Below are 21,589 nucleotides of genomic sequence, written 5' to 3'. Positions count from 1 at the left end.
CTGTGTATGAGACACTATGCTATGTAGAAGGTATAATATCTAGATTGTATTGTGATCTAAGGGTGAAATAAAGAAATGGCTTCTCATTTGATATAGTCTTCATGCACTGGTATACATGAAGAGGGACACAATGCATTTATTTGGTTCTAAGGAAGTAGTAAATCTATATAAAGAAGTCTGCAAATATTAAAGCACTGTATGTATGGCCATTATTATTATTAATTTAGCAAATACCATAAAAGCCAGATGAGAACACCCCACATAAAAAGACCTAAAAGACTGTTTTGGAGATTTTAGCCATTTGAAGAGTACTCAAATAATGTATGTAGGAAAAAGAACATTGTGAATATTTTCTTTGTGAGCTTTAAGGCAGTAGAAACTTGCAACTTTGCTAAAGAGATGCTATGGGAATGGGTACATGAGAAGTCATCATAAAATCTTCTTCTTCAGATACTAAATTCTGGAAGAGATTGATCTTCTTAGGGAATGAATTCAATTTAATAGGTTTATTAGATACCTACTATTGAGGTGTTTAATAAATGTTATTTTATTAAAGAACCTGAGGATAGAGAGATAACAATGAAAAAGTGTCTGTTCTCAAACTGCTTTTATTCTACTGGGAAGATGTATCATCTGTGGTGGTAATTAAATGCAAAGTAATCTGGAGAGGAAGAGAATCAAAATGGGAGGGAGTAGAACAGAAACAATTCAGGAAGGAGGTAGCATTTGAACTCAGCCTTGAAAGAAAGGGATTCTGAGAAGTGAAGATAAGAAGGGAGTAATTCCAAATTTGCAAGATAATCCTGCACAGAGAGAAAAGAGAGAATGTTGGGTTTGGGGAAATCTAGGAAGTCAGATTGACTTAAATATAGGATGCAAGGTGAAAAGAAAATGAAACAATGTTGGAAAAATAAGTTGGAATCAAACTGTGAAGAACTTTAAATTATAAGATGAGAAATAAACATTTTACAAAATACAAATTTTGTCCACTGAAAATTCTAGAGCAAGGGAGTGACATGGTCAGCCCTGCATTTAGGAAAATCACTTTTACATGTCTACATTTCTATTCAGGAAGTTTCAGTAGAGAGTACTGGACCTGGAAGATTTGAAGTTCAAATCTAGCCTCAGGCATTAGTAACTGTATGACCGTGGGCAAGTCACTTAGCCTGTTTGCCTCAGTTTTCTCATATGTAAAATGGGGAAAATGATAATACTCTCTGAGTTGTCAGGATTAAATGGGATACTATATGTAATGAACTTTCTAAGCCACAAAATGCTATCTAAATGCTAGTTCCTATTGCTCATTCTTATTTTTACTGGTACTTATGCATTTGCACTTCCCATTTCCCATGATTGAAATATCTCCTTGAATTTCTATCTTGTAGAATTTCTCATATCCTTCAAGATTCAGATCAAGCATAATCTTGTCCTATATGAAGCCTTTCTGAATCTCTGAACCAATAGCTCTCACTTTTTCTATATTACCTTGTATTTAATTTCTTTTTATTCTGTATAAACTTGCATACTTTTTATACTGTATAAACTTACATACATATAGTCCTCTGGTAGACTATAAGTTCTTTGAGGGCAGGGATTGGTTTCATTTTTTGTCATTATTTCTCTGGGACTTAGCACAATGCCAGGGTATGGCAGGTGTTTAATGGATGTTTGTTGATTGATTGATTCAGAGTTATAGATTGCTGGCTTGTCAGCATGATGAGTACCAATGTTGCCAAGCATTTGCTAAATACATATTAAATAGTTTAGCAGGCTTCAAGTATTATCTTGAGAAGGTTATTCTAATACTTGGCCACATCTAAAGGCATGTTATGAGCTGCTGACATTTTCAGGTCTGGTGCTTTTTAGAGATTTGTGGAAGAATTATTCCACCATTGCAAATCCTCTTATAATCTTGCCTGTGGATAAATTGTCATAAGGAATCACAAACAACCAAAGAAAGTTTAGCAAAGGTAGCAGTGTGGATTACATAAATTAGCATACTTCAGAGACTGTTGAAATGAAAAATTAGGCCAAACCTTCAACGATCTATTTAACTGTTTTGCACACACACACATACACACACATGTACAGACACACATGCACACATGCATGCATACATACATACAGAGAGATATTTACACATTCACAAAAGCACACAAACATGGGCTTTTGTCAATCCAATAATTCCTTTGTATTGCACAGAAATGTGGGCCTGGATGTTCTATCTATAGTTCTGTACAGAGAAATGATTACTATTAGAGACTATTGCATTTGCCAGTCAGAGGTCTATTATTCTATTCAAAAATTGGAATTTCAGGGCCTGAAGTGGGTTGTCAACCCAAGGTTTTGAAACTATGTTTATGCAATGTCCCCCACCTACTCCCACACTTGTAAAGCTCTAGTTTTGATTGAATCAGCTCAAATTAATGTTCACAAGCTTGTAGTCCCCTCTGAATTTCTTCCTTAAAAGTCCAAGCTGCTTTAATTTCAATTATATGACCTCACAGATGATGGTGAAAATGAATTATTTAATGAACAAATATAAAGGGGGGAAATAAACAGGGAGTAAAATGCAGACTTTATAACTTTTTCTCATCCATTTCCAAAGTATAGTCTTCCTGCACCATGGTTCAAGGAGGTATGGGGGTAATGTGAGTTAACACAGGCCTCTTTTCCCAAGGTTTTGGCTCTGTATTTCAAGTAAGGAACCAGAGAAATTGTAAGGTCTTACATAATGGAGAGATGGTGAAATCTCTATGTCCAGAACTGGCAGTAAAGTTCCTGGGTTAGGAGCTATGGCCTGTGCATCTCAATACATATCATTCATGATATTAGGAACTGTGGCTATTTCCCAGAACTGGCTTTAGTGATTGTACATCTCTACCTTAGAGATGTTTTTGCTTTTTCTGGTCACTGTTCCTGAATTTACTAGAGCTAGTAACTATAATCCTGTTTTCCCATAGTCTAGTCTCATTTAAAAAAAAATCTTTGTACTCAGAGAGACAACCCTTATATGATAGTGTGCTCCGTATGTTTCATCCTTGAATTTGCCATTCCCGATTATCTTCCATTAAATGTAACTTTCTGAGCCCAAGATCATACGGAAGATATAGCCTGATAAGAACAAAAATAGATTGTCTCCAATATGGGGGTCACAGGTCTTTAACATGTACAAAGCACAGTCCCAGGTATGGGTAAATGTCAATCTGTTTGTTTAAAGACTAAAGAAAGCAATGTTGGATACTATGAGATAGAAATGGATTGCTGCTTACACCACTAAAATGGCCCCCAAGAAGAATCATGGAGGAAGATGTCTTGTTGAATTTATCTCCTGAATTTGAGACTGTAGTGATGCATAAAGAAAGGATGAAAGAGATTTCTGATTTAATAGGTACAATTTTTCTGACTTAAAAAGTCTGAGATATCCTCTGGAAAAATGTACCATTAATAAAAGTAAGCTACAAAGTTCTGAACCCCTCCTCCACATTCAAATTTCCAATTAGTTACAACCTTACTCCTTTCTGGGACCCCAAAAGGGTCCCTTATAAGGATTGCATGGGGACAAAGGTCTCCCTACTAGCAGAGGAAGAAATATTCTCCTCTCCTCTTTTACCTTCTCTTCACTTCCTCCCCCACTCACATCAGAGATAGAACATATCTCTGTTTTTCAGAAGTCTTTGATCTGGCAAAAATTAAAATATTAGAACTAAACCTATAACTTGTATTGGTTGGTTGTTGAGGTACATTCTTGAAGAACACCAAAATGGCATTGTTATGTTAGAGTCAAGTTACGAGTCTGACTATGGCTTATCAGATCAATGTAAGCTCAGAATGCTCTTCCACAATTTGGGCACAAATAGTCCATATGAACAGTACTGAGGGAGAGAAAGCAAGTCATTCTCTCTAACTCCAGTGACTGTATGAAGAGTCAGTTTACTTTCTCAGGGCACCAATCTGTTACCTACCTCCTTCTGAAACCTCCTTTTCCTGCTATTTCTTCCAATACTTTCATCACTAATCAGCTTCAGCCTTGGCCCTCCCCAATTTGTAATAGATTTTGTTTTTGCTTTCCAATATATCCTTTCATACTTTCTATAATTACTAAATATGCGTTCATTCTCTTCTCTTCACATTCCTTCCATCTTCTTATAGTTATTGAAACCTAACTTTTACTTGAAGACAACAGTCATCATATTTCCTGACATTCTTTCCAAGATGGCTACTTCTTCTTCCATGCCATCTGACACATAGGGCTAGGAGAAAGCATGGATATACTTCTTCCTCTACTACTAATTTTAGACCTTTCCTTTGCCACAACTGCTCAGTTATCATTTCTCCTTTAAAGTTTTACTTTAACAGTCCTTTGTTAAGGCTTTGTTTCAGGCCACATTCTCTTTCTCAATAAGTTTGGTGTCCTTCAAATCATGATTTCTTAATAAAATCTATTCTCCCAATTGCTCAACTTTTCTAACTTAGAATCAAACACAACAGCAGCCATTCACAAAGGAATCTGCTATTCCAGATATCAGAATTCATACTTATGCCTCTAGGAATACAACTTAGTACAGCTAAGTAGATCTCTAGCCAGAATGCTTTTAATGGATCTTGCTAAATATACAGGGAACACTCAGATCAGAGCAGAAGTATAGTGCATGACATTTCTGACATCATCTCCTATCTCTGGTGGCTCACCCCACCCTGTCAGAGTCCCATTCCCACTCTCAGCCACTTGCCTCCATCCCTGCCTCAGTCTACCCCCTGAGTCTGAGCCATATATATTTATGTCATTGAGAACTCTCATTGTTTGCTGGATTTTTGGAGACGATAGTCTCATTCAGTCCTGGGACCAAACCATGGATCCATTTGGTCCCAGTAAATCTCTCCCTTTTAAATAAATTATTAAATACTCTCTAATCTCTATCTTGCCTCAGTTTCTCTGGCATTACATGACCTAACTCACAATCCTTGTAACTTTCTGGATAAAAAAATATGTCCCTCTTTGGCCACTATTCTTCTATGTATATTGTTCTTACCTTTAGAAAATAAACTCTTTGAGGGCAGAAACTTTTTCTTCTTGTATTTGTATCTCTGGTGTTTATCACAGTACTTGTTACATAGATTGATCAATTCTATTTCATTAATTCATGCATTGATAAGATGGAGGGGGATGGGAATTAATATATCAATAAAACTTTTTTAAAAGTGTCATCCCTAATATATATATAAGGAGAGAGAGAGAAAAAAGAGAGAGACACAGAGAGAAAGAGACAGACAAACAGATAGAGATACAGAGACAGAGACACAGATAGACAGACAGAGAGAAGCAGACACACATAGAGATACAGAGACAAAGACACACAGAGAGAAAGAGAGAAAACAAAAAGATACACAGAGACAGAAACAGAGAAGGAAGAATTTGCAGGGGACAGTGATGGCAACTAGGAAGATAAAGGCTGGAAAAGTATTTCCATAGAGGAAAAGGCATGGCAAAATCATAGATGATTTTACCAAAATAGTGAACTGTTTGTCAGTACTGTGGAGCTGGGAGCTTCAAATTGATGATAGCAATTAATGTCCTTCATCCTCTGCCCTTTACCATCAATTCAACCAGATATCACACCCATATAACCACAAGCATCACTAAGCCAAAGCAGAATTTGTTGCAGAGTGAGAATACTTCATACAAGGACTTTTAGGGATGATCTAGGCTAACCCAGCCACCTTTTACAGAACTAGGAAATGAGACTTAGCTACTAAGGGGCCAGTGATTACACAGCCAGTTAATAGAGTGTGAATGGGAAACCAGGTCTTTTCACTCCAAATCCATTTCTATTTACACTATACCATATTCCTACCCACATTTCACAGGACCACACAATATTTAGGGGCATTTAACCAGGCTTACCCTTCAGTTTAGGAGTTAAATGAAACTTTCCTAAGTTATGTACTTTATAAAATGTTAGGAATTTATAAGATTTTTTTTTTTTTTTTTAGCATCTTTACTTCTTGGCTCAGTTTCTCTTTGCATTTACCACTTTCCTGTAGGATAGTCCTTCTTTCTGTTGATTGTCAGACTTAGTTGAAGGACCCCAGTCTCTTTTGCCAGGTAAAGATGTGAAGGGCCAATTGTTAAGTTTTCAGTATGAACATTTACACCTCAGAAATTAGCAAATTCTAGGACTCAAGATTTTATTTATTATTTTATTGATTGACTAGACATAATAAAGTAATGGACAACATGTTAATAATTAAAATTAAAAGTGTGTCAGCCTACTTTTTCTTCTGAAAAACTCATTGTTAAACAGTTTCCAACATATCTCTGGAGGCAGTGAGCTAGCACTCACCAGGAAAGCTGATTCCATAGAGCCATAGTAGCACAAGGCAAGGAGAGCTGATAATGGAGCACTTGGAACTCTGTATTAAGCTAACTTATTAAGAATAGCGCTTTCATTCTTTATCAGGTGAGGAAACAAGGGCTCCATTGGCACTTGACTGCATTTTTAGGCTGAGAAGGGGCTATTACTTTACTCCAACTTAACTCTTCTTCTCCATTTCATTGTCCAGAAAGACCCATTTCCCCATATTTATATTTGCGTAATGCTGTGTGAATTTCAAAGATTCACTTAATGATAATTACAATTCATATTTAAATAGAATCTTAAGAATTGTAAAAACATTCTTTATATCCATTCTCTTGGTTAATTCTCAGAACAACCCTGCAAAGTAGATGCTATTATTTCCATTTAACAGGCATGCAACTGAGACACAGAGAGGTTAAGTCATTTGCTCAAAGTCTCATAGCTAGACCCTCACACAACATCCTTGTCTGTAAATGGTCAGGATAGGTATCATATATTGCTATATCATTGATGAGGTAACTGAGGCCCAGAACAGTTAAACGACTTAGAAAAATCCCAGAGTTTGCAGGGACTCTTAACTCATATTCACTAACTCCAAATCTTATGCTCTTTCCATCGTAATACTTCCATGGAAATAAATGACATTGGCCAAAATTGTGGTTTAATGGTTGAATAATTTTAATAATGTTTAAATGAATTTGGGCCAATATGTTGGCTGTTCTCCATAGGTTTTCAATTAGTCTCTATGACTAAAAGGGATCATTATGGTCTCACATTCCCCTAACTTCATTTTTTAAATTTAATTTTATTTTTTGTAGAATTAAATGCTTTTTTAAATAAACATTTTAAAAAGGTAATTTTCGGAAAAGGAAAAGTAGAAATGTTTAGAATGATTCCATTTCTCAAAGGAACCACTAGATGTCCCTCAGGCTCCATTCATGTAGAAAACCATCTTGCACACTTAAGAGTTTTCAAAAATGGTAGGACTAGTCCCATCATTTAATCCATTTTAGAGTCTTTGGAGAAAGGGAAGGCAGGGAAACTGCTCATATATAAATATTATTGTTAGGTAAATAAGATTGAGAGAACATGTGACTTGGCTGTCAGTGTGACCTTGAGGAAATCATAATATTTCTCTGATCCGTCTGTGAGTTGCACTGATTTGTTGTCAAGTCCTGTTGATTTTACCTTCATGATATCTTTCATATAGGACTCTTTGTCTCTTCTGAGACTGCAAAAATTCTAATATAGACCTTTATCATCTCACCCCTGGACTATTACAATAGGTTGATCTTCCTTCATCAAAACTCTCTTTACTCCACTCTATCCTTTCCTCAATTGTCAAATTGAAATGCCTAAATCATAGATCTGATTACATCACCTCTTCCCTTCATTCCATAAACTCTGAGGTCTCCTTATCACCTTCATGAAAATAAAATCTGTTTTATTTTTAAAGTTTACAATCTACCCCAATTTTAGTTTATTCCCCTCCATGAATTTTAACATCCATTTATATTGGGCTTCTTAAAATTCTTCACATGAATTCAGAGGTCCTCAAACTTTTTAAAGAGGGGGCCAGTTCACTGCCCTCAGACTCTTGGAGGGCGGGACTATAGTGAAAACAAAAACTTTGTTTTGTGGGCCTTTAAATAAAGAAACTTCATAGCCCTGGGTGAAGGGGATAATCGTCCTCAGCTGCCGCATCTGGCCCGCGGGCTCTAGTTTGAGGACCCCTGCAAGCCTATACCCTAACTTTGCCACTTTTCACTAGCTGTTTCTCACATCTGGAACGCCATCCCTCCTCCATTGATTCCTTCAAGACTCAACTCAAATTCCATCTTTTGCAAGAGATCTTTCCTGGTATTTCCTCAGCACCCCTGCATCCTCTTCCTTGTCCCCCACTGTTCTAATTTACCTTCTGAGGTTGTTGCCCATATATGTTCTATATGTATATTTCTATATGTACATAATTGTCTCCTACATTAGAATGTGAGCTCCTTAACCATAGTTATGTCTTTTGCTTTATTCTCAGAGTGTAGCACAGTGCCAGGCAAGTAATAAGTACTTAATAAAGGCTTATTGACTAATGAGATTTCTCTGGGTTTCACTTTTTTCATTTGTTAAATAAGGGTTTGGAATAAACAGTCTCTCAGATATTTTCTAGCTTTAAAATTCTACATAAAGTCTCTGATACTTGGGCTTCACAGGTTATTGATAAATTGCTGAAGTTAGGTAGTGTTGGAGAAATATCATCTTATATGTTTCCCTATAACTGCTCTTTGAAGTCATTGATCTGCCACTTGAAGACCATATGGGAACCCTCATCCATGTCCTTCCTTCACATAGTAGAACCTTTCACTTTAAACCTCCAAATTTTTACATTTCCTCTCTGTCTATATTTGCTGTCCCCACTTTCTTGTCACTCAACTATTTGCAATCTAGTTTCTGTATTTACCTTTTTACTGAAACTATTCTTTCTTCAATGGCTCCCAAGAATTGATAACCAAATCCTATGACCTTTTCTTAATTCTTATCCTCTATGACCTTTCTACAGCATTTAGCACTTTGAACATCCTGAATTTGTGGTTTATGTCCTTTTTTGTCTTTCATGAAACTTGCCCTTTTATGAAACTGTTTCATATTATTTTAAAACTTTCTTTCCTATTTTTCCTTTCTTCTCATACCCTGTAAGTGTTGGCACCCTTCAAAGCTCTGTCTTTTTCCATCTCTTCTCTCATTATTCTCTTTTTTGATGATCTTATTTATTCTCATGACTTCACTTCTCACTTTTATGTCAGTCTTCCAATTTTAAAAATTCAATCTTAATTGTTCTCCTGATTTCCAGTCTATTAATATCTTAACTTTTATGTTCTCTTGGCACCTTAAAGTCAACACGTCCTCATCATCTCCTTCTTTATCCTCAAGCCTAGCTTTCTTTACAACTTCCTCATTTCTATCATAGCCATTTTCCAGTGCATTGGGATTTTCAAGTCATCTTTGAGACTTTCTTTTCCTTTACTCCTGCCAGAGACCACTCTTGAAGAGCATGGTCTCTGGCATATCCTCAAGAGTGGTTACTCCCTCCACCATCTAAGAGGTGACAAGCCTCCTAATTTTACCTCCACTCTAAAGTGTAATGTTTCCTGTTCTCCATTCACATGGTGTCATAAGATTCTTTTCACCTTTTATCTGGACTATTGTAGTAACAACCTTTCTGTTGTTACTGCTTGTGTTCTCTCCAATCTATCCTTCATAACTGCAATAAGAAGCTCATGATTTGAACCATAGTGAGCTCTAGGTTTTGACTATATTGAGCTTCTCCTCCTTTGGTTGCAAAGCATATAATCGATCTGATTTCTATATTGACTATTTGGTGATGTTCTTGTGTAGCGTCACCTTTTGGATTGTTGAACAAGAGTGTTTGCTTTGACAAGCGAGTTATACTGATTAAATTCTGTTAGTCTTTTGTCCTTTTTGTATTCAAGTCCAAAGTTGCTTGTGATTCCAATTATCTTTTGATTTTCTTCTTTAGCATTCCAATCTCTTATGATGAATCTGATTTTTTTTTTTTTCTAGAAGTTGTTTTAGGTTCTTATAGAATGAGCAACTTTGGCTGCTTGGTATCAGTGGTTGGAACACAGACTTGCATTACTGTGATGTTGAATGGTTTGCCTTGGATTTAAACAGAATCATTCAAATCATTTTTGAGATTATACATGGGGATTGCTTTTCCTACCCTTTTATGAATTATGAAGGCTATTCAATTTTTTTTTTAAGGAAGGTAGTATATATAATGAGTACCTGAATTAAATTTACCCATTTCTATCCATTTTAGTTTGCTGACATCCAAGATGTTTATATTTAATCTTACCATCTCTTGTTTTTAACCACATCCAAATTATTTTGGTTCATACATCTTATATTTCAGATTCCTATGTAAATATTAATCTTTTTAGCTTTGGACTTGTCTTTCATTACTAGACACACCCATAGCCGAGGTTCCTTTCAGTTTTGGTGCAGCTGCTTCATTTTTTCCAGAGCATACTTCCCCAATAATATGTTGGTCACCTTTCAAATTTAGGGACTCATTTTCCAGGGTCATCTCTTTCATCATTGTTCCTGGAGTTTTCTTGGCAAAGATACTAGAGTAGTTTGCCATTTCCTTCTCTAGTGAATCACCTTTTATCAGAACTCTTCACTGTCACCCGTTTGTTATCTGTATAGTTCACAGTTTCATTGAGCTATGGAAGCTCTTCCAACATGAAAAATTATGATTTAGGAGGGCATTGCATTTTTGTCCAAGTCTAATTAGTTGAGTTTTCCTTTGCATCCAGCCTAAGTTTGTCTCTTTTAAATTCTTACTCAGCACTCTTAGATCTTTGGTATGGGACAAATTAAAATAAATACAATAGACTGAAGATAGATGTTCAAATAACGGCAGATAGTAAATCTGGGCCTTCTCGAGGGTAAATATCCTCATTTTCTTCAACCCATCCTCATATTGTATGGACATGCCAACTTTGACTGCTATTCTTATGACATTTTCCAGATAATTAAAGTCCTTTCAAAAATGATGATCAAACTCAAAGATAATAAACTATTTATGAAGTACTTACTATATGCTAGTGACTTTGCTGAGTTCTAAGGATACAAATACAAACAAACAAAATAGTCCCTGCCTTCAGGGAGTTTACATTCTACTGGAGAAAGATAACACAGAAAGGGAAAATGTGGGTAATGAGGAAAAGAAGAATGTATATTGATGGCATGGTTTGGAAATGGATTGAATGTGAAAGGAAAGCTTTTGAAAGATTCTAGCTGTCACATAGTTCTTGTGCAAAACTTTTGGCAAATCCCTTCACTGTAATGCCAGAGAAACTGAGGCAGGAGAGAGATTAGAGAGTTTTAATATTTTTATTAATGGGAGAGTAAGATTGACTGGACAGGACTCTCGTCTCAGATTATCCAGTCAGACAGAGATAAAGATATCCTGGGACCAAGGAATTCATGTTGGTCCCAGGGCTGGAGGAGTCCAGCATACAACTGCCAGCCGCCATACTCCAGCAATGAATGGAGGAACCCCAACTTCTTAAATACCTTTTTGGAGACAAAGAAGAGAAAGGGAGGGAAAGTTTTTATCAGGGAGGGGAAGCCATAAAACCCTAAAAAATCCAGAGACAAAGAAGTAAAGATATCGTGGGTTATCTTGGAATATTCTAAAGGAATATTGTAAATCCTTGAGGACACAAAACAGTCAGGAATCTACTCTCTTATCTTGCTAATTTATAAGAGATTGAGACAGAACAGTTAAGGAAACTGAGACAAGGGAAACTTTTACAGGGAAACTGAGTCAGGACAATTAAAGAGAACTGTGGCATAACACACTACCTTGAATCTTGGTTTACTTAACTATAAAATATATCACCTGTCACACAGTAGTCCTTGCGCTGAGCACATGGGATAATGGTTATCAAGGCACTTTTTAAATAACTAATGCATAAATTTAAATTATTATCACTATGATCAATTATATATGGAAATCTACCAACAAACAAGCCAACAAGAGTTTAATTCTCTCTCTTTAAAAAAAAATCCTATTTTAATTTAAATATAATATTTAATTTAAATAAAATATTTAATTAAAAAATTTTAATATTGCACAGTTCCATGTACAGTCATCTTTTTAAAAAAAGTTATACTATCTTATGGAAATGCTTGTTTTATTCCATAAATTAAAAATAAAATAAATAAAAATGTATTTAAAATGTATCATTTATTCTAAATATTTAAAAATTTTTGATTTCCATATTTTTTTCCTCTCCTCCCACCCACTGAGAAGGCAAACAGTATATGTGAAATAATGTAAAAATATTTCCATATCAATCATCTTTTTTAAAAAAGCAAGAAAATAATAAAGTGAGCAAATTATACTTCAATTTGTCCTTAGAGTTCATTGGTTCTTTCTCTGGAGGTGGTTAGCATTTTTTCATCATGAATCTTTTGGACTTGTCTTGTATTATTGTATTAACCAGAATAGCCAAGCCTTGAAGTTTCTTTTTATAATATTGTTGTTACTGTACGCAATGATCTCCTACTTTTTCTTCCTTTCCTTTGCATCAATTAATGTCTTTCAATACTTTTCTGAAATGACACATCTTGTCAATTCTCATAATACAATAATAATCATATGCCAAACTTGTTCAGCCATTCCCCAATTGATGAGCACACCCTTAATTTCAATTCTTTCCTACCCCAAAAAGAATTGTTATAATTTTTTTTTTTACATATATAAATTATTTTCTTTTTTCTTTGATCTCTTTGGGAAACAGACCTAGTAGGATTTTTATGGGACAAGGGGTTGAAAGGTATACACAGTTTTATAGCTCTTTGGGGCTAGTTCCAAATTGTTTTCCAGAATGGATGGATCAGTTCACTATTCTGCCAATAGTTCATTAGCCTACCTATTTTTCCATCATCCCCTTCCGCATCTGTTATTTTTTGCAGGTATGAGATAGTATCTCAGAATTGTTTTAATCTACCTTTCTCTAAATAATAGTTATTTATGTAATTTTAAAATATAACTATATATGAAAAAAGTCTAAATCACTATAGATTGATTTCTTCTGAATATGGCCTGCTTGTAACCTTCAACAATTTAACAATTGGTGAAAGGTACACTAAGTATATACATAGGAAATGAGGTCTTTATCTAAGAAACTTCCCATAAAACTATTTGATATTATTCCATTGCCTATGGTAACTTTTAGCAAAATATAGTTTTCTTGTTTATCCCTTTTAATTAGGTCTGCTTTTGTTTTTGTGTTATCTGAACTCATGTTGCTATCTCTGCCTTTTTACTTTAGCTGAAGCACATTAGATTCTGGCCTGTTATTTTAACTCTATATGTTTTTCTTTTTCAAGTGTGCTTCTTCTAAATAACATATTGTCGGGTTCTCATTTTTAATCCACTCTGCTATCTGCTTCTCTTTTATGGGTGAGCTATTCCCATCCACAGTTGCAATTATTGTTTATTTCCCTTTATCCCCTCTTTTTATCCAGGCTCTCCTTAAAAGTCTATTTTGCTTCTAATCACTGCTTCCCTTAATCTGTTCTCCCTTTTATTTCTCTCTCCCTTCCCCATTCATTTCACCTCCTATTTTCAGAACTAGTTCTGGGAATTTACAAATTCTTAATGCTTCCAAAGTAGTGTGATGTGGGAAGAGATGATCACTTTTCTCCTGATCTGTGTTTAGTCTTTACCTTTACCTTAAAACTTAGAAGAGGACCTCTGCTCCTTTGTAATCAATTCTGGGCATTCCTCTCTGCCCTTTAACTGTGACACAGAACTGCATATGGGCAATAGAGTTGTCAATCAGTGACTATATCCAGTGCCAGAAAAGGGTCCCCTGTAATCTCTTTCTGTCTGACCTTCTTACTATCTCTGGACTGAGAGTTCTTAAAGTTGCTGCTGCTGTGGAGGCTGTTCCTATCCCTGTGTATGTCGGCTCTATACAGGCCTCTGTCCCTTAGGCTGGAAAAATGTTTCACCTTGACCTTTTGTTAGCTTTGCCACTACAAAATTTGATGGAAAAATTTAAAGCATCATTAATTTAAAGTTGTTTGGAGGGGAATGTTAAGAGAGTTCAGCTGGATTGCCTTTAATCTACCATCTTGCTTCTGCCTGTGAAGGCCCAGTTTTCAAAAAATGTATAATATTTTCTGGTTCATTTAAATCCAACTCAAGAGTCATAATGAGCCTTTTTTTAAAAAAAGCAATTAGTAACTAGAGGCCTGGAATTGCAGTAATAATCTTGTGATTGGATGAGAAGCTAGAATTGAAAGTGTATACAAGATTTGAGATCATATCTTGCTTTCTTTTTTGGTGGCTTTCAAGTAAAGAAACTGATATGAATGACTAAATGGGGCTGTATTCCCTCACTTAGCACCCATGTATCTGAATGCAAGGTGACAGGTTATTCTGAATTTATTCTTTTCTGAGCTGGGGTGTTGATTATATGGACATGGAACTGAACAAGCTGCAACCTTGCAAGCTTTTAAAGGTTGTAAGAGGTACCAGAGACTCCTTTATCAACCTGAATTGGTAGTAGATATCATTGGAGCCAAAGAAGCAACTGAGAAATTAGCTTGACCCAATTCAAAGATAAATTGACTTGTCAGTTGAGACAGCACATCTTGGAAGGAGATAGTACAGGTGACTGAGGGAGTGACTCATTCAGAATACCTAACTCCCCAAATTAAACTTGGTGGAAACTTCACAAAGAGAGAAAAGGACTTTCAGGTCCAGCAGTGAAATACCCCTTGATTCCCTATGCTTACTATAATGTGTCCCTCACTGCTTATGTATTTTATGTTCTACCTAACTATCTCTGGTGGCTATGTGCAGAGGGGAGAATTTATCTTTAGTTTGGGGTAAGAGAGAAAGTCTTTATAATTTTTGTCCTTGCTATGGTCCTCTTCAAGAACAAAGGACAGCAACCCAACAATCACCTTCTCAGTATATATATCTATATAAAACATAATTGATTTCAACTGTGGATTGATATTGGAGGAACATAGGAAATGGGAACTTATAAGTGGTAATAACAGAAACCACAATGCTTCGGGTTATTTTAGAATCTGAGGGGAGGAGCAGTCAGTTGCCTTCTGGGGACCAAGGCTTTCCCCAAGTGAGGATTGGGAGAGCGAGCCCAGATAGGATAGATAGATCATATGTATTGATTGTTTTTCAGGGAATGGCTGCCAGTAACTCTGTGAATATTCATTTTTGGCTCAGGATTTCAGAGTCAAGATAGGCAAGAGACCCAGCTGTCCTTATTTTCTGTTTAAATATCTTTGAATTAGCTGAAAGCTACAGCTGCTCAACAGAAAGAAGCTGTTTATATGTAAGACAGGCCACTTCTGTCTCCCTTTGTTAGAAAGTAAGGGAGAAGCTGATCAGGTTAGAAATTGGCTGGAAATGTAAAAAGGAACAGTAAGAGAAGTCATTATTGAGAGTTAGCTAAGAAAGCCACTGTGTTCTTTTCAATAGGCTTTTGATCCATTCTGAATTATAAGGAGATTTCTTCCTAAAGGGCCATTTATTTTAGACCCCTAGAATTTAGACTTTTTTGTGAGTTTTTTGATGAAAATTGATCAAGATGGTGGTAGAATTTTCTGAGGGCCAAGGGCAGAGTGGTGAACTGACTGGTTAATCCCTTGTATTACCTGATAAACTCTCATTTTGTTGATGTGTTAAATGGGCCACTATCTTTCAGATGTTCTATAGAAATTAATGATTTAATAATACCTACACTTATGTAGGCTTTATTAGTGTGTTAGATATATTAGCTCATTTGTTCCTCATGACTATTCTGAGATTGAATGGGGAGGGATCATTATTCTCATTTTTCAGATGAAGAAATGAAGACTCAAGAGAGCTTAGCTCAAGCTTAATGATGAGCAAATAAGAGATATGGGACTCTGAATCTACCCTCAGATTACAAATAAAGCTAGAAGGAGCCTGAGAGGCAAACTAATCCAAATTCTTAATTTTAAAGATGAGGCAACTGAATCCCAGAGTTTAAATGACCTTCCTAAGGTCACAAAGGTACTAAATAGAAGAGTTGGGATTTGAACTAACAGTGTTCCAAACATCATTTTTTTTTTTTTAATTTTTAAAAATTATATAAGCCTGACTCCTGGGGCTTCCTCTTTCCATTTCACTGTAAAAATAAGGAACAAATATAATTGGAGAAATGGTCTCTGAGGTATATTTGTTATAGTATGCTATCTTTTCTCTTCATTTATGAGATCTTATTTGGCTTCAGTCCCAGTTACATTTGCTCAAGGCAGGTGAATTTCTTGGTTCAATGAGACAAATTTTGTTTTCAATGATATATTAGTCAAGTTCATTCAAGAGGTAAATTTCTTACAACCCTGTCCTGAAATATTGATAAAGCTAACTCAGACTAGTGGATTGCTAAGTGTTAATCACCTATATGGAAGCTGGCTGGATGGCATAGTACTGGATATAATGCCAAGAAGAGTTCAAATACTGCCTCATTTAACTATGTGGTCCTAAGTAAGTTATTCTCTCACCTGTCTCCTTCTCTGTCAAAATGAAAATAGTAATAGAATCTATATCAGGATTGTTATAAGGATCAAGTGAGATAACACATGTATGGTGTCTTGAAAGCCTTAAGAGCATATAAAAATGTTATCATTATTATTATTATTATTATTATTATAGACAAAGTAGATGACTATATAATATTGTCATTCTTGTGTTTGGTGCTTGTGAAATTGATATTTTAAACTTGCCTCTAGCCCACTATATTTAATCTTATTAAAGTTGGTCGATCTGATATATTTTTGTATTCTGACTTTGTTTTTTAATGTCTTAGTCATCCTACCCAGCTTTGTGGCTTCACCAATATAAAAATCATGACTTCTAGGCCTTTATCTAAATCACTGGCATATAAGAAATATCACAAGTTGCACTAGCAGAGGGATAATGGACAAAGGTCCCATCTTCACCAGCTATACCTAGCCCTTATGGGAAATGATTGCTTAGCAAGCAAGGAATTATAAGGATTAAAAAGAATCTTCTCATATGATATCCATAAACCTTTTTTTTTTTTTTTTCAGTTTTGCTAAGTAATGTTTCAAAATAATTTGAAGAGAGCTCATCTAGGTAGTATGATAACATTTAAAAGGAATCTCAAGTCATAATTCAGATGGAATTTGTACCAGGTATCTGAACAGCAGTGAAGAAAAGAACAATTCAAAAGACATGGCTAGAGATCAGCTGGGTATAGCTGTCTGGTGTCTGAATAATAAAAGAGTTAAAGGTATTTCCTTGCTCCAACTGGGAAAAAGCATTTTACAGCTGGAATTTATCTGGCTGTAGTAACTCAGTAAGGAAGCTACACAATAGCAAAAACATTGCAAATGATCATAGAGAATAGCTGCTGTTCCACAGAGATAGATAACAGAATATAGCTCAATGGAGATCTCTAGATAAGAATATCATAAAGACATTTTTGGAAAACAGGAGAGAACATCATCTGCATGATTGATGCTGATTTGGTTATTCACTGGTCATGCATATTTCTTTTATGTATACTCTTTGACATGCATTCTTTGTTCTTTTATTTTTCTCTGCATGAATATCCTTCATCAATGATGAAGTGATAACCTAAGGAACAGTTGGTAATCAATATGGTAGCCTCAGGAAGTTTTTTGGCTGAATGGAGAAATAACAAGATGTGGAGTCTGGAAGACCTAAATTCTAATCCTGCCTCAGATATTTACCAGATTTGTGATTCTGGATAAGTCAATTAGCCCATGTGTCTGTCTTTCTTTGTCTATAAAAAGAAATCCACCTCCCATTATCATTGAGATTAAATGAGTAATATCTATTAAGTGTTCTATAAGTCTTAAAGTACTATAAAATGCTAGTTATTATTATTTCCTTATTGATGGACAATCCAGTGTATATGGGAGATAGGGTCTTTTTTGTTAATTATTTTGTTGGGTTGTTTGATTAGCTGTTTTTTGCTTTGAGTTAATATGTCATTTCATTTGTCTGATAATAACTAAGTACTTATGGCAGTTCATAAGCTATGGTTTTTGAGTTGCTAATGATATATAGGAAGTGTGTCAAATTTGCTGTTGATCTCTAGAGGGACCTAGATGATGGTGAGTGGTTGAGAATTTACTGATAAAAATATCAAAAACTACACAGTACTGAGGATAAATTTTGGGGGCATTCCTTTAAATTAATATCAAAAGACAATATGATCTGGTTCAAGAAAGAAGGAGACTGAAAACCTGGATTTGAATCTTGACTATGGCTTTTGTTCCCCAGGTGATTTTGGGTTAAATCACTTCCTTACTTCTAAAACCAATCAATAACTACCTGATGGACCTGATATTAATTTAGAATTAAGAAATTCCAAATCCATTTTATTCTGAGATTTCAGAAAGAGCCCACATGATACTTTGTGTTTATGTTTATGGTAACATTTCATGGTATTTGTTATTCATTACTTTTTAAAAAAACCTTTATAGTATCTGTCTCAGTCACTTTCTACACATGTGGCTTTGGTCAAATAACTTCATTTTTCTAAGCCTCATATGTCAAATGAGGAGGGCTGAATAAGATGGCCTTCAGATCATTTCCAGATCTAAGGTTCTTATCTAAATGCTGGAATTGTTCCCTGTGAACTTCAGTAACATAAGCCAAGACAAGGTAAAGGTATTCCAACAGTGGCCCAGCAGACATTGTTCAAAACAAGTTTATGAAATGCAAATTAATATATAAAAGTGGAATATCCTTACAAAAACCAGGCATAATACATGCTTGGTTGACAAACTGGTCTCCTAGGTAGTAAACAGTAAGTGCCTTGGAACTATTCTTCTCTTGCCTACAAGCTCTGGGTCAGAGATATTTCTGAAAGAGACTTCATTTCTTCTTTTATCTGAGTACACTAACTTGATAAAAGCATAAAATTTCTGTATGTTTTGCATTTAATTTTCTTTTTTAAAAAAAGATTTACTTGAAAATAATAAAATGATGAGAACCATCTCTAATGGTTACTTATTTAATCTCACTAGCTATATTCTGATCTGTAAAATGAGAGCATGGGCTCTTTATTCAGTCTATGATCCATCTAGACTTTCTTGAATGAATTTATATCATTTGTAACTAACATGCTCATGAAGAGTAGTTTTCTTGGATAGGTTAAGCATTTCCCCTGTTGTCATACCTGCAATGTTAAATTGTTAAATCACACTTTCCCCTCAAACAGACAAATAGAAACAAACATTGACTTGATCAGTATTTGGATTATCATGAATTCTGAATGGATAGAGTCCAATTTTTTTTCCCCTGAAACTGTGATTTCATCCGGATAAAGAGTTTCTAGAGATTTCCTTCACTAATGGATCTTGGTACCTTTTCTGCAAGTTATAATCTTAGAGAATTTCCTGGTGACTGAGAAGGCAAGTGACTTGTCCAGCATGTGTCTAAAATGGGACAATTTTCAGCCTTCTGACTCTGAGCCAACTCTTTCCCCATTATACAAAACTACTTCTCTGTAGTTTAAATGAATGTGCCTTTATTGTATTTGTGACCCTACCAGATACCAAGAATCATATGAGAAAGGAAGAGAATAACCTTAAAACAGGTTAAGAGGGACAAATAATAGTGGCATTTGGGTCAGCCTTCATTTCTAACTAATAGTAGACAGAATAGCTAATATCTAGCATCGATGTAATATTTTAAGGTTTGTGAAGCACTTACATATGTTACGTCATTTGATCTTCAAAACTACCTTAGATCAGCACTATTATTATGAACATTTTACAGATGAAGGAACTGAGGCTGAGGTAGTTTAAAGTATGTGCCTAGGATCAGATAGATAATAAAAATCTGAAGCTGGATTTAAACTCTGGTCCTCCTGATTCCAAGTGCAGCATGTTCTGCATTGTAGCACTTATATTACTCAGTCAAGAATCTAAGACCAAGTCATCTGTGGATTGCAGAAGTGATCCTCCCCATTTCCATTATTCCTGGATTGTTCTTTTCAGTATGTATCTGCAAACTTGTTTTAAGAAACCTTTCCTATTGAGTCTGCTGAATGATCTTATTTATAGAGTTCAAGGCTTCCAGCCAAGCTATGTTTCATTGTTTGACTAAATCAGGATGAGTTGGAATAGGGGAGGACTGCTATTATTTTTTTCTGAGCAAGTATATTATCTTCCTTATTGACCTTTTCCTTGTAGCTTTTATTCACCCAAATGGTACTTTCTCTTTGACTAATTTCAAAAAAGAGTAATTTCCCCCCAAAGGCTGACAATATCAATTAACTGTTTTGATCCAGGGAGGATTTATGAGTCTTTGCCAGTTGGGCTAATTGCTTATTCAAAGCCTTTAATTGTTCCCTGGCTAATTTCTTTTTCCAAAAGGCAACTAAACTACCCTTCCTGCCTATTACTAATCTTGGCAGCCTCCCAAAATAAACAAGGTTTGACATCTGGTGTGTGGAAAGAGCTGGGTGCTAGGAATGTACTGACTAGCTGAAGGTTTCTTACCATTTCTTTGATGCTGTCCAGATTTTTTTCCACCCATCTGGTGGTCAATCTTCTCTCCTGTTACTAGCTCTCCAAATAAGACACAATGTATATTCCTTTGCTGTTGGGTGAGACAATGCTGCTGAGCAAAGAAGCAAATGTCTATGCCAGTGGTACTACCCTGGAGAGTAGATGTTGCTAGGTCAAGTGCAGGATTTAATAATTTGACATGGATTTCCTCTAAGTGATCCCTCAATTACTTCTGCATGTGTCTTTGTGTGGGTGCATGCCTATGTGAATATGTGTATGTAGAATAAAAAAAAAATCCCCTCATGTGCTGGATTTTACCACTTTTCATGGAACAGGCAGCATGCACTCTGGCTCCTTCTACTGGATTACATGTTCTGGCTCCCTACTAATGGGCATATGGGGCCAATAGATTCTGGCTCATCCAATTGGTTGCTCAGATGTGAGGGTCACATTAAAGATGACGTGTTACTGAATCAGAAGAAACTGCCCCCATCTTGATAAGAGTTTAAGGGTTGTTCAAAAGCCCTATCTGCTTCTCTTTTGAGTAGATAACTTGGGATTCTGCCAACTTTCCAATGGACTTCTAACTGGATCAGGAATTTCTCTCATCTTTCCTTAACTCTGAGCATATGGCAGTGAGTTCAACTCAGTTTTTTGTTTTTTTTTAAGTCACCTCAAGATCAAACTTTAAGTTCTTAAGTAACCCATTCTAGTTTGTGTTTCTTTTCATGGAAACAAGTGAGTAAGCATCATTTCTAAAAATTGATTTCCAGTGGTGGTGAAAACCTTGTGATTTTGAAAGTTTCTGAATTACTAAGTCAGTACCAGATGGCCTCCAGGAGATTCTTAAAACCTAATAAAAGAGAAGATGATCACAGCTGGGTAGAATAGTTTGACTGAAAATACAAAGAAAGATGCAGCTATGACCCATTTAACCAGAAGATCTGGACAGTGTTAATTTTTAAAAAAATCTAATTTATAGAGTGTTCCTTAAAAGTTCAAGGACTTTAGTCAAACTATGTTTTATATCTCATTGTTTAACTTAATAATGATGATTTGGGATGCAGGAGGCCTGCTTTTCTCTTTTCTGAGCAGTTATGCTATATAGCTTATTGACTTTCCCT

Source organism: Antechinus flavipes, chromosome 2, assembly GCF_016432865.1.
Source record: "Antechinus flavipes isolate AdamAnt ecotype Samford, QLD, Australia chromosome 2, AdamAnt_v2, whole genome shotgun sequence".
Lineage (NCBI taxonomy): Eukaryota > Metazoa > Chordata > Mammalia > Dasyuromorphia > Dasyuridae > Antechinus > Antechinus flavipes.
Note: the sequence above shows the minus strand (reverse complement) of the source record.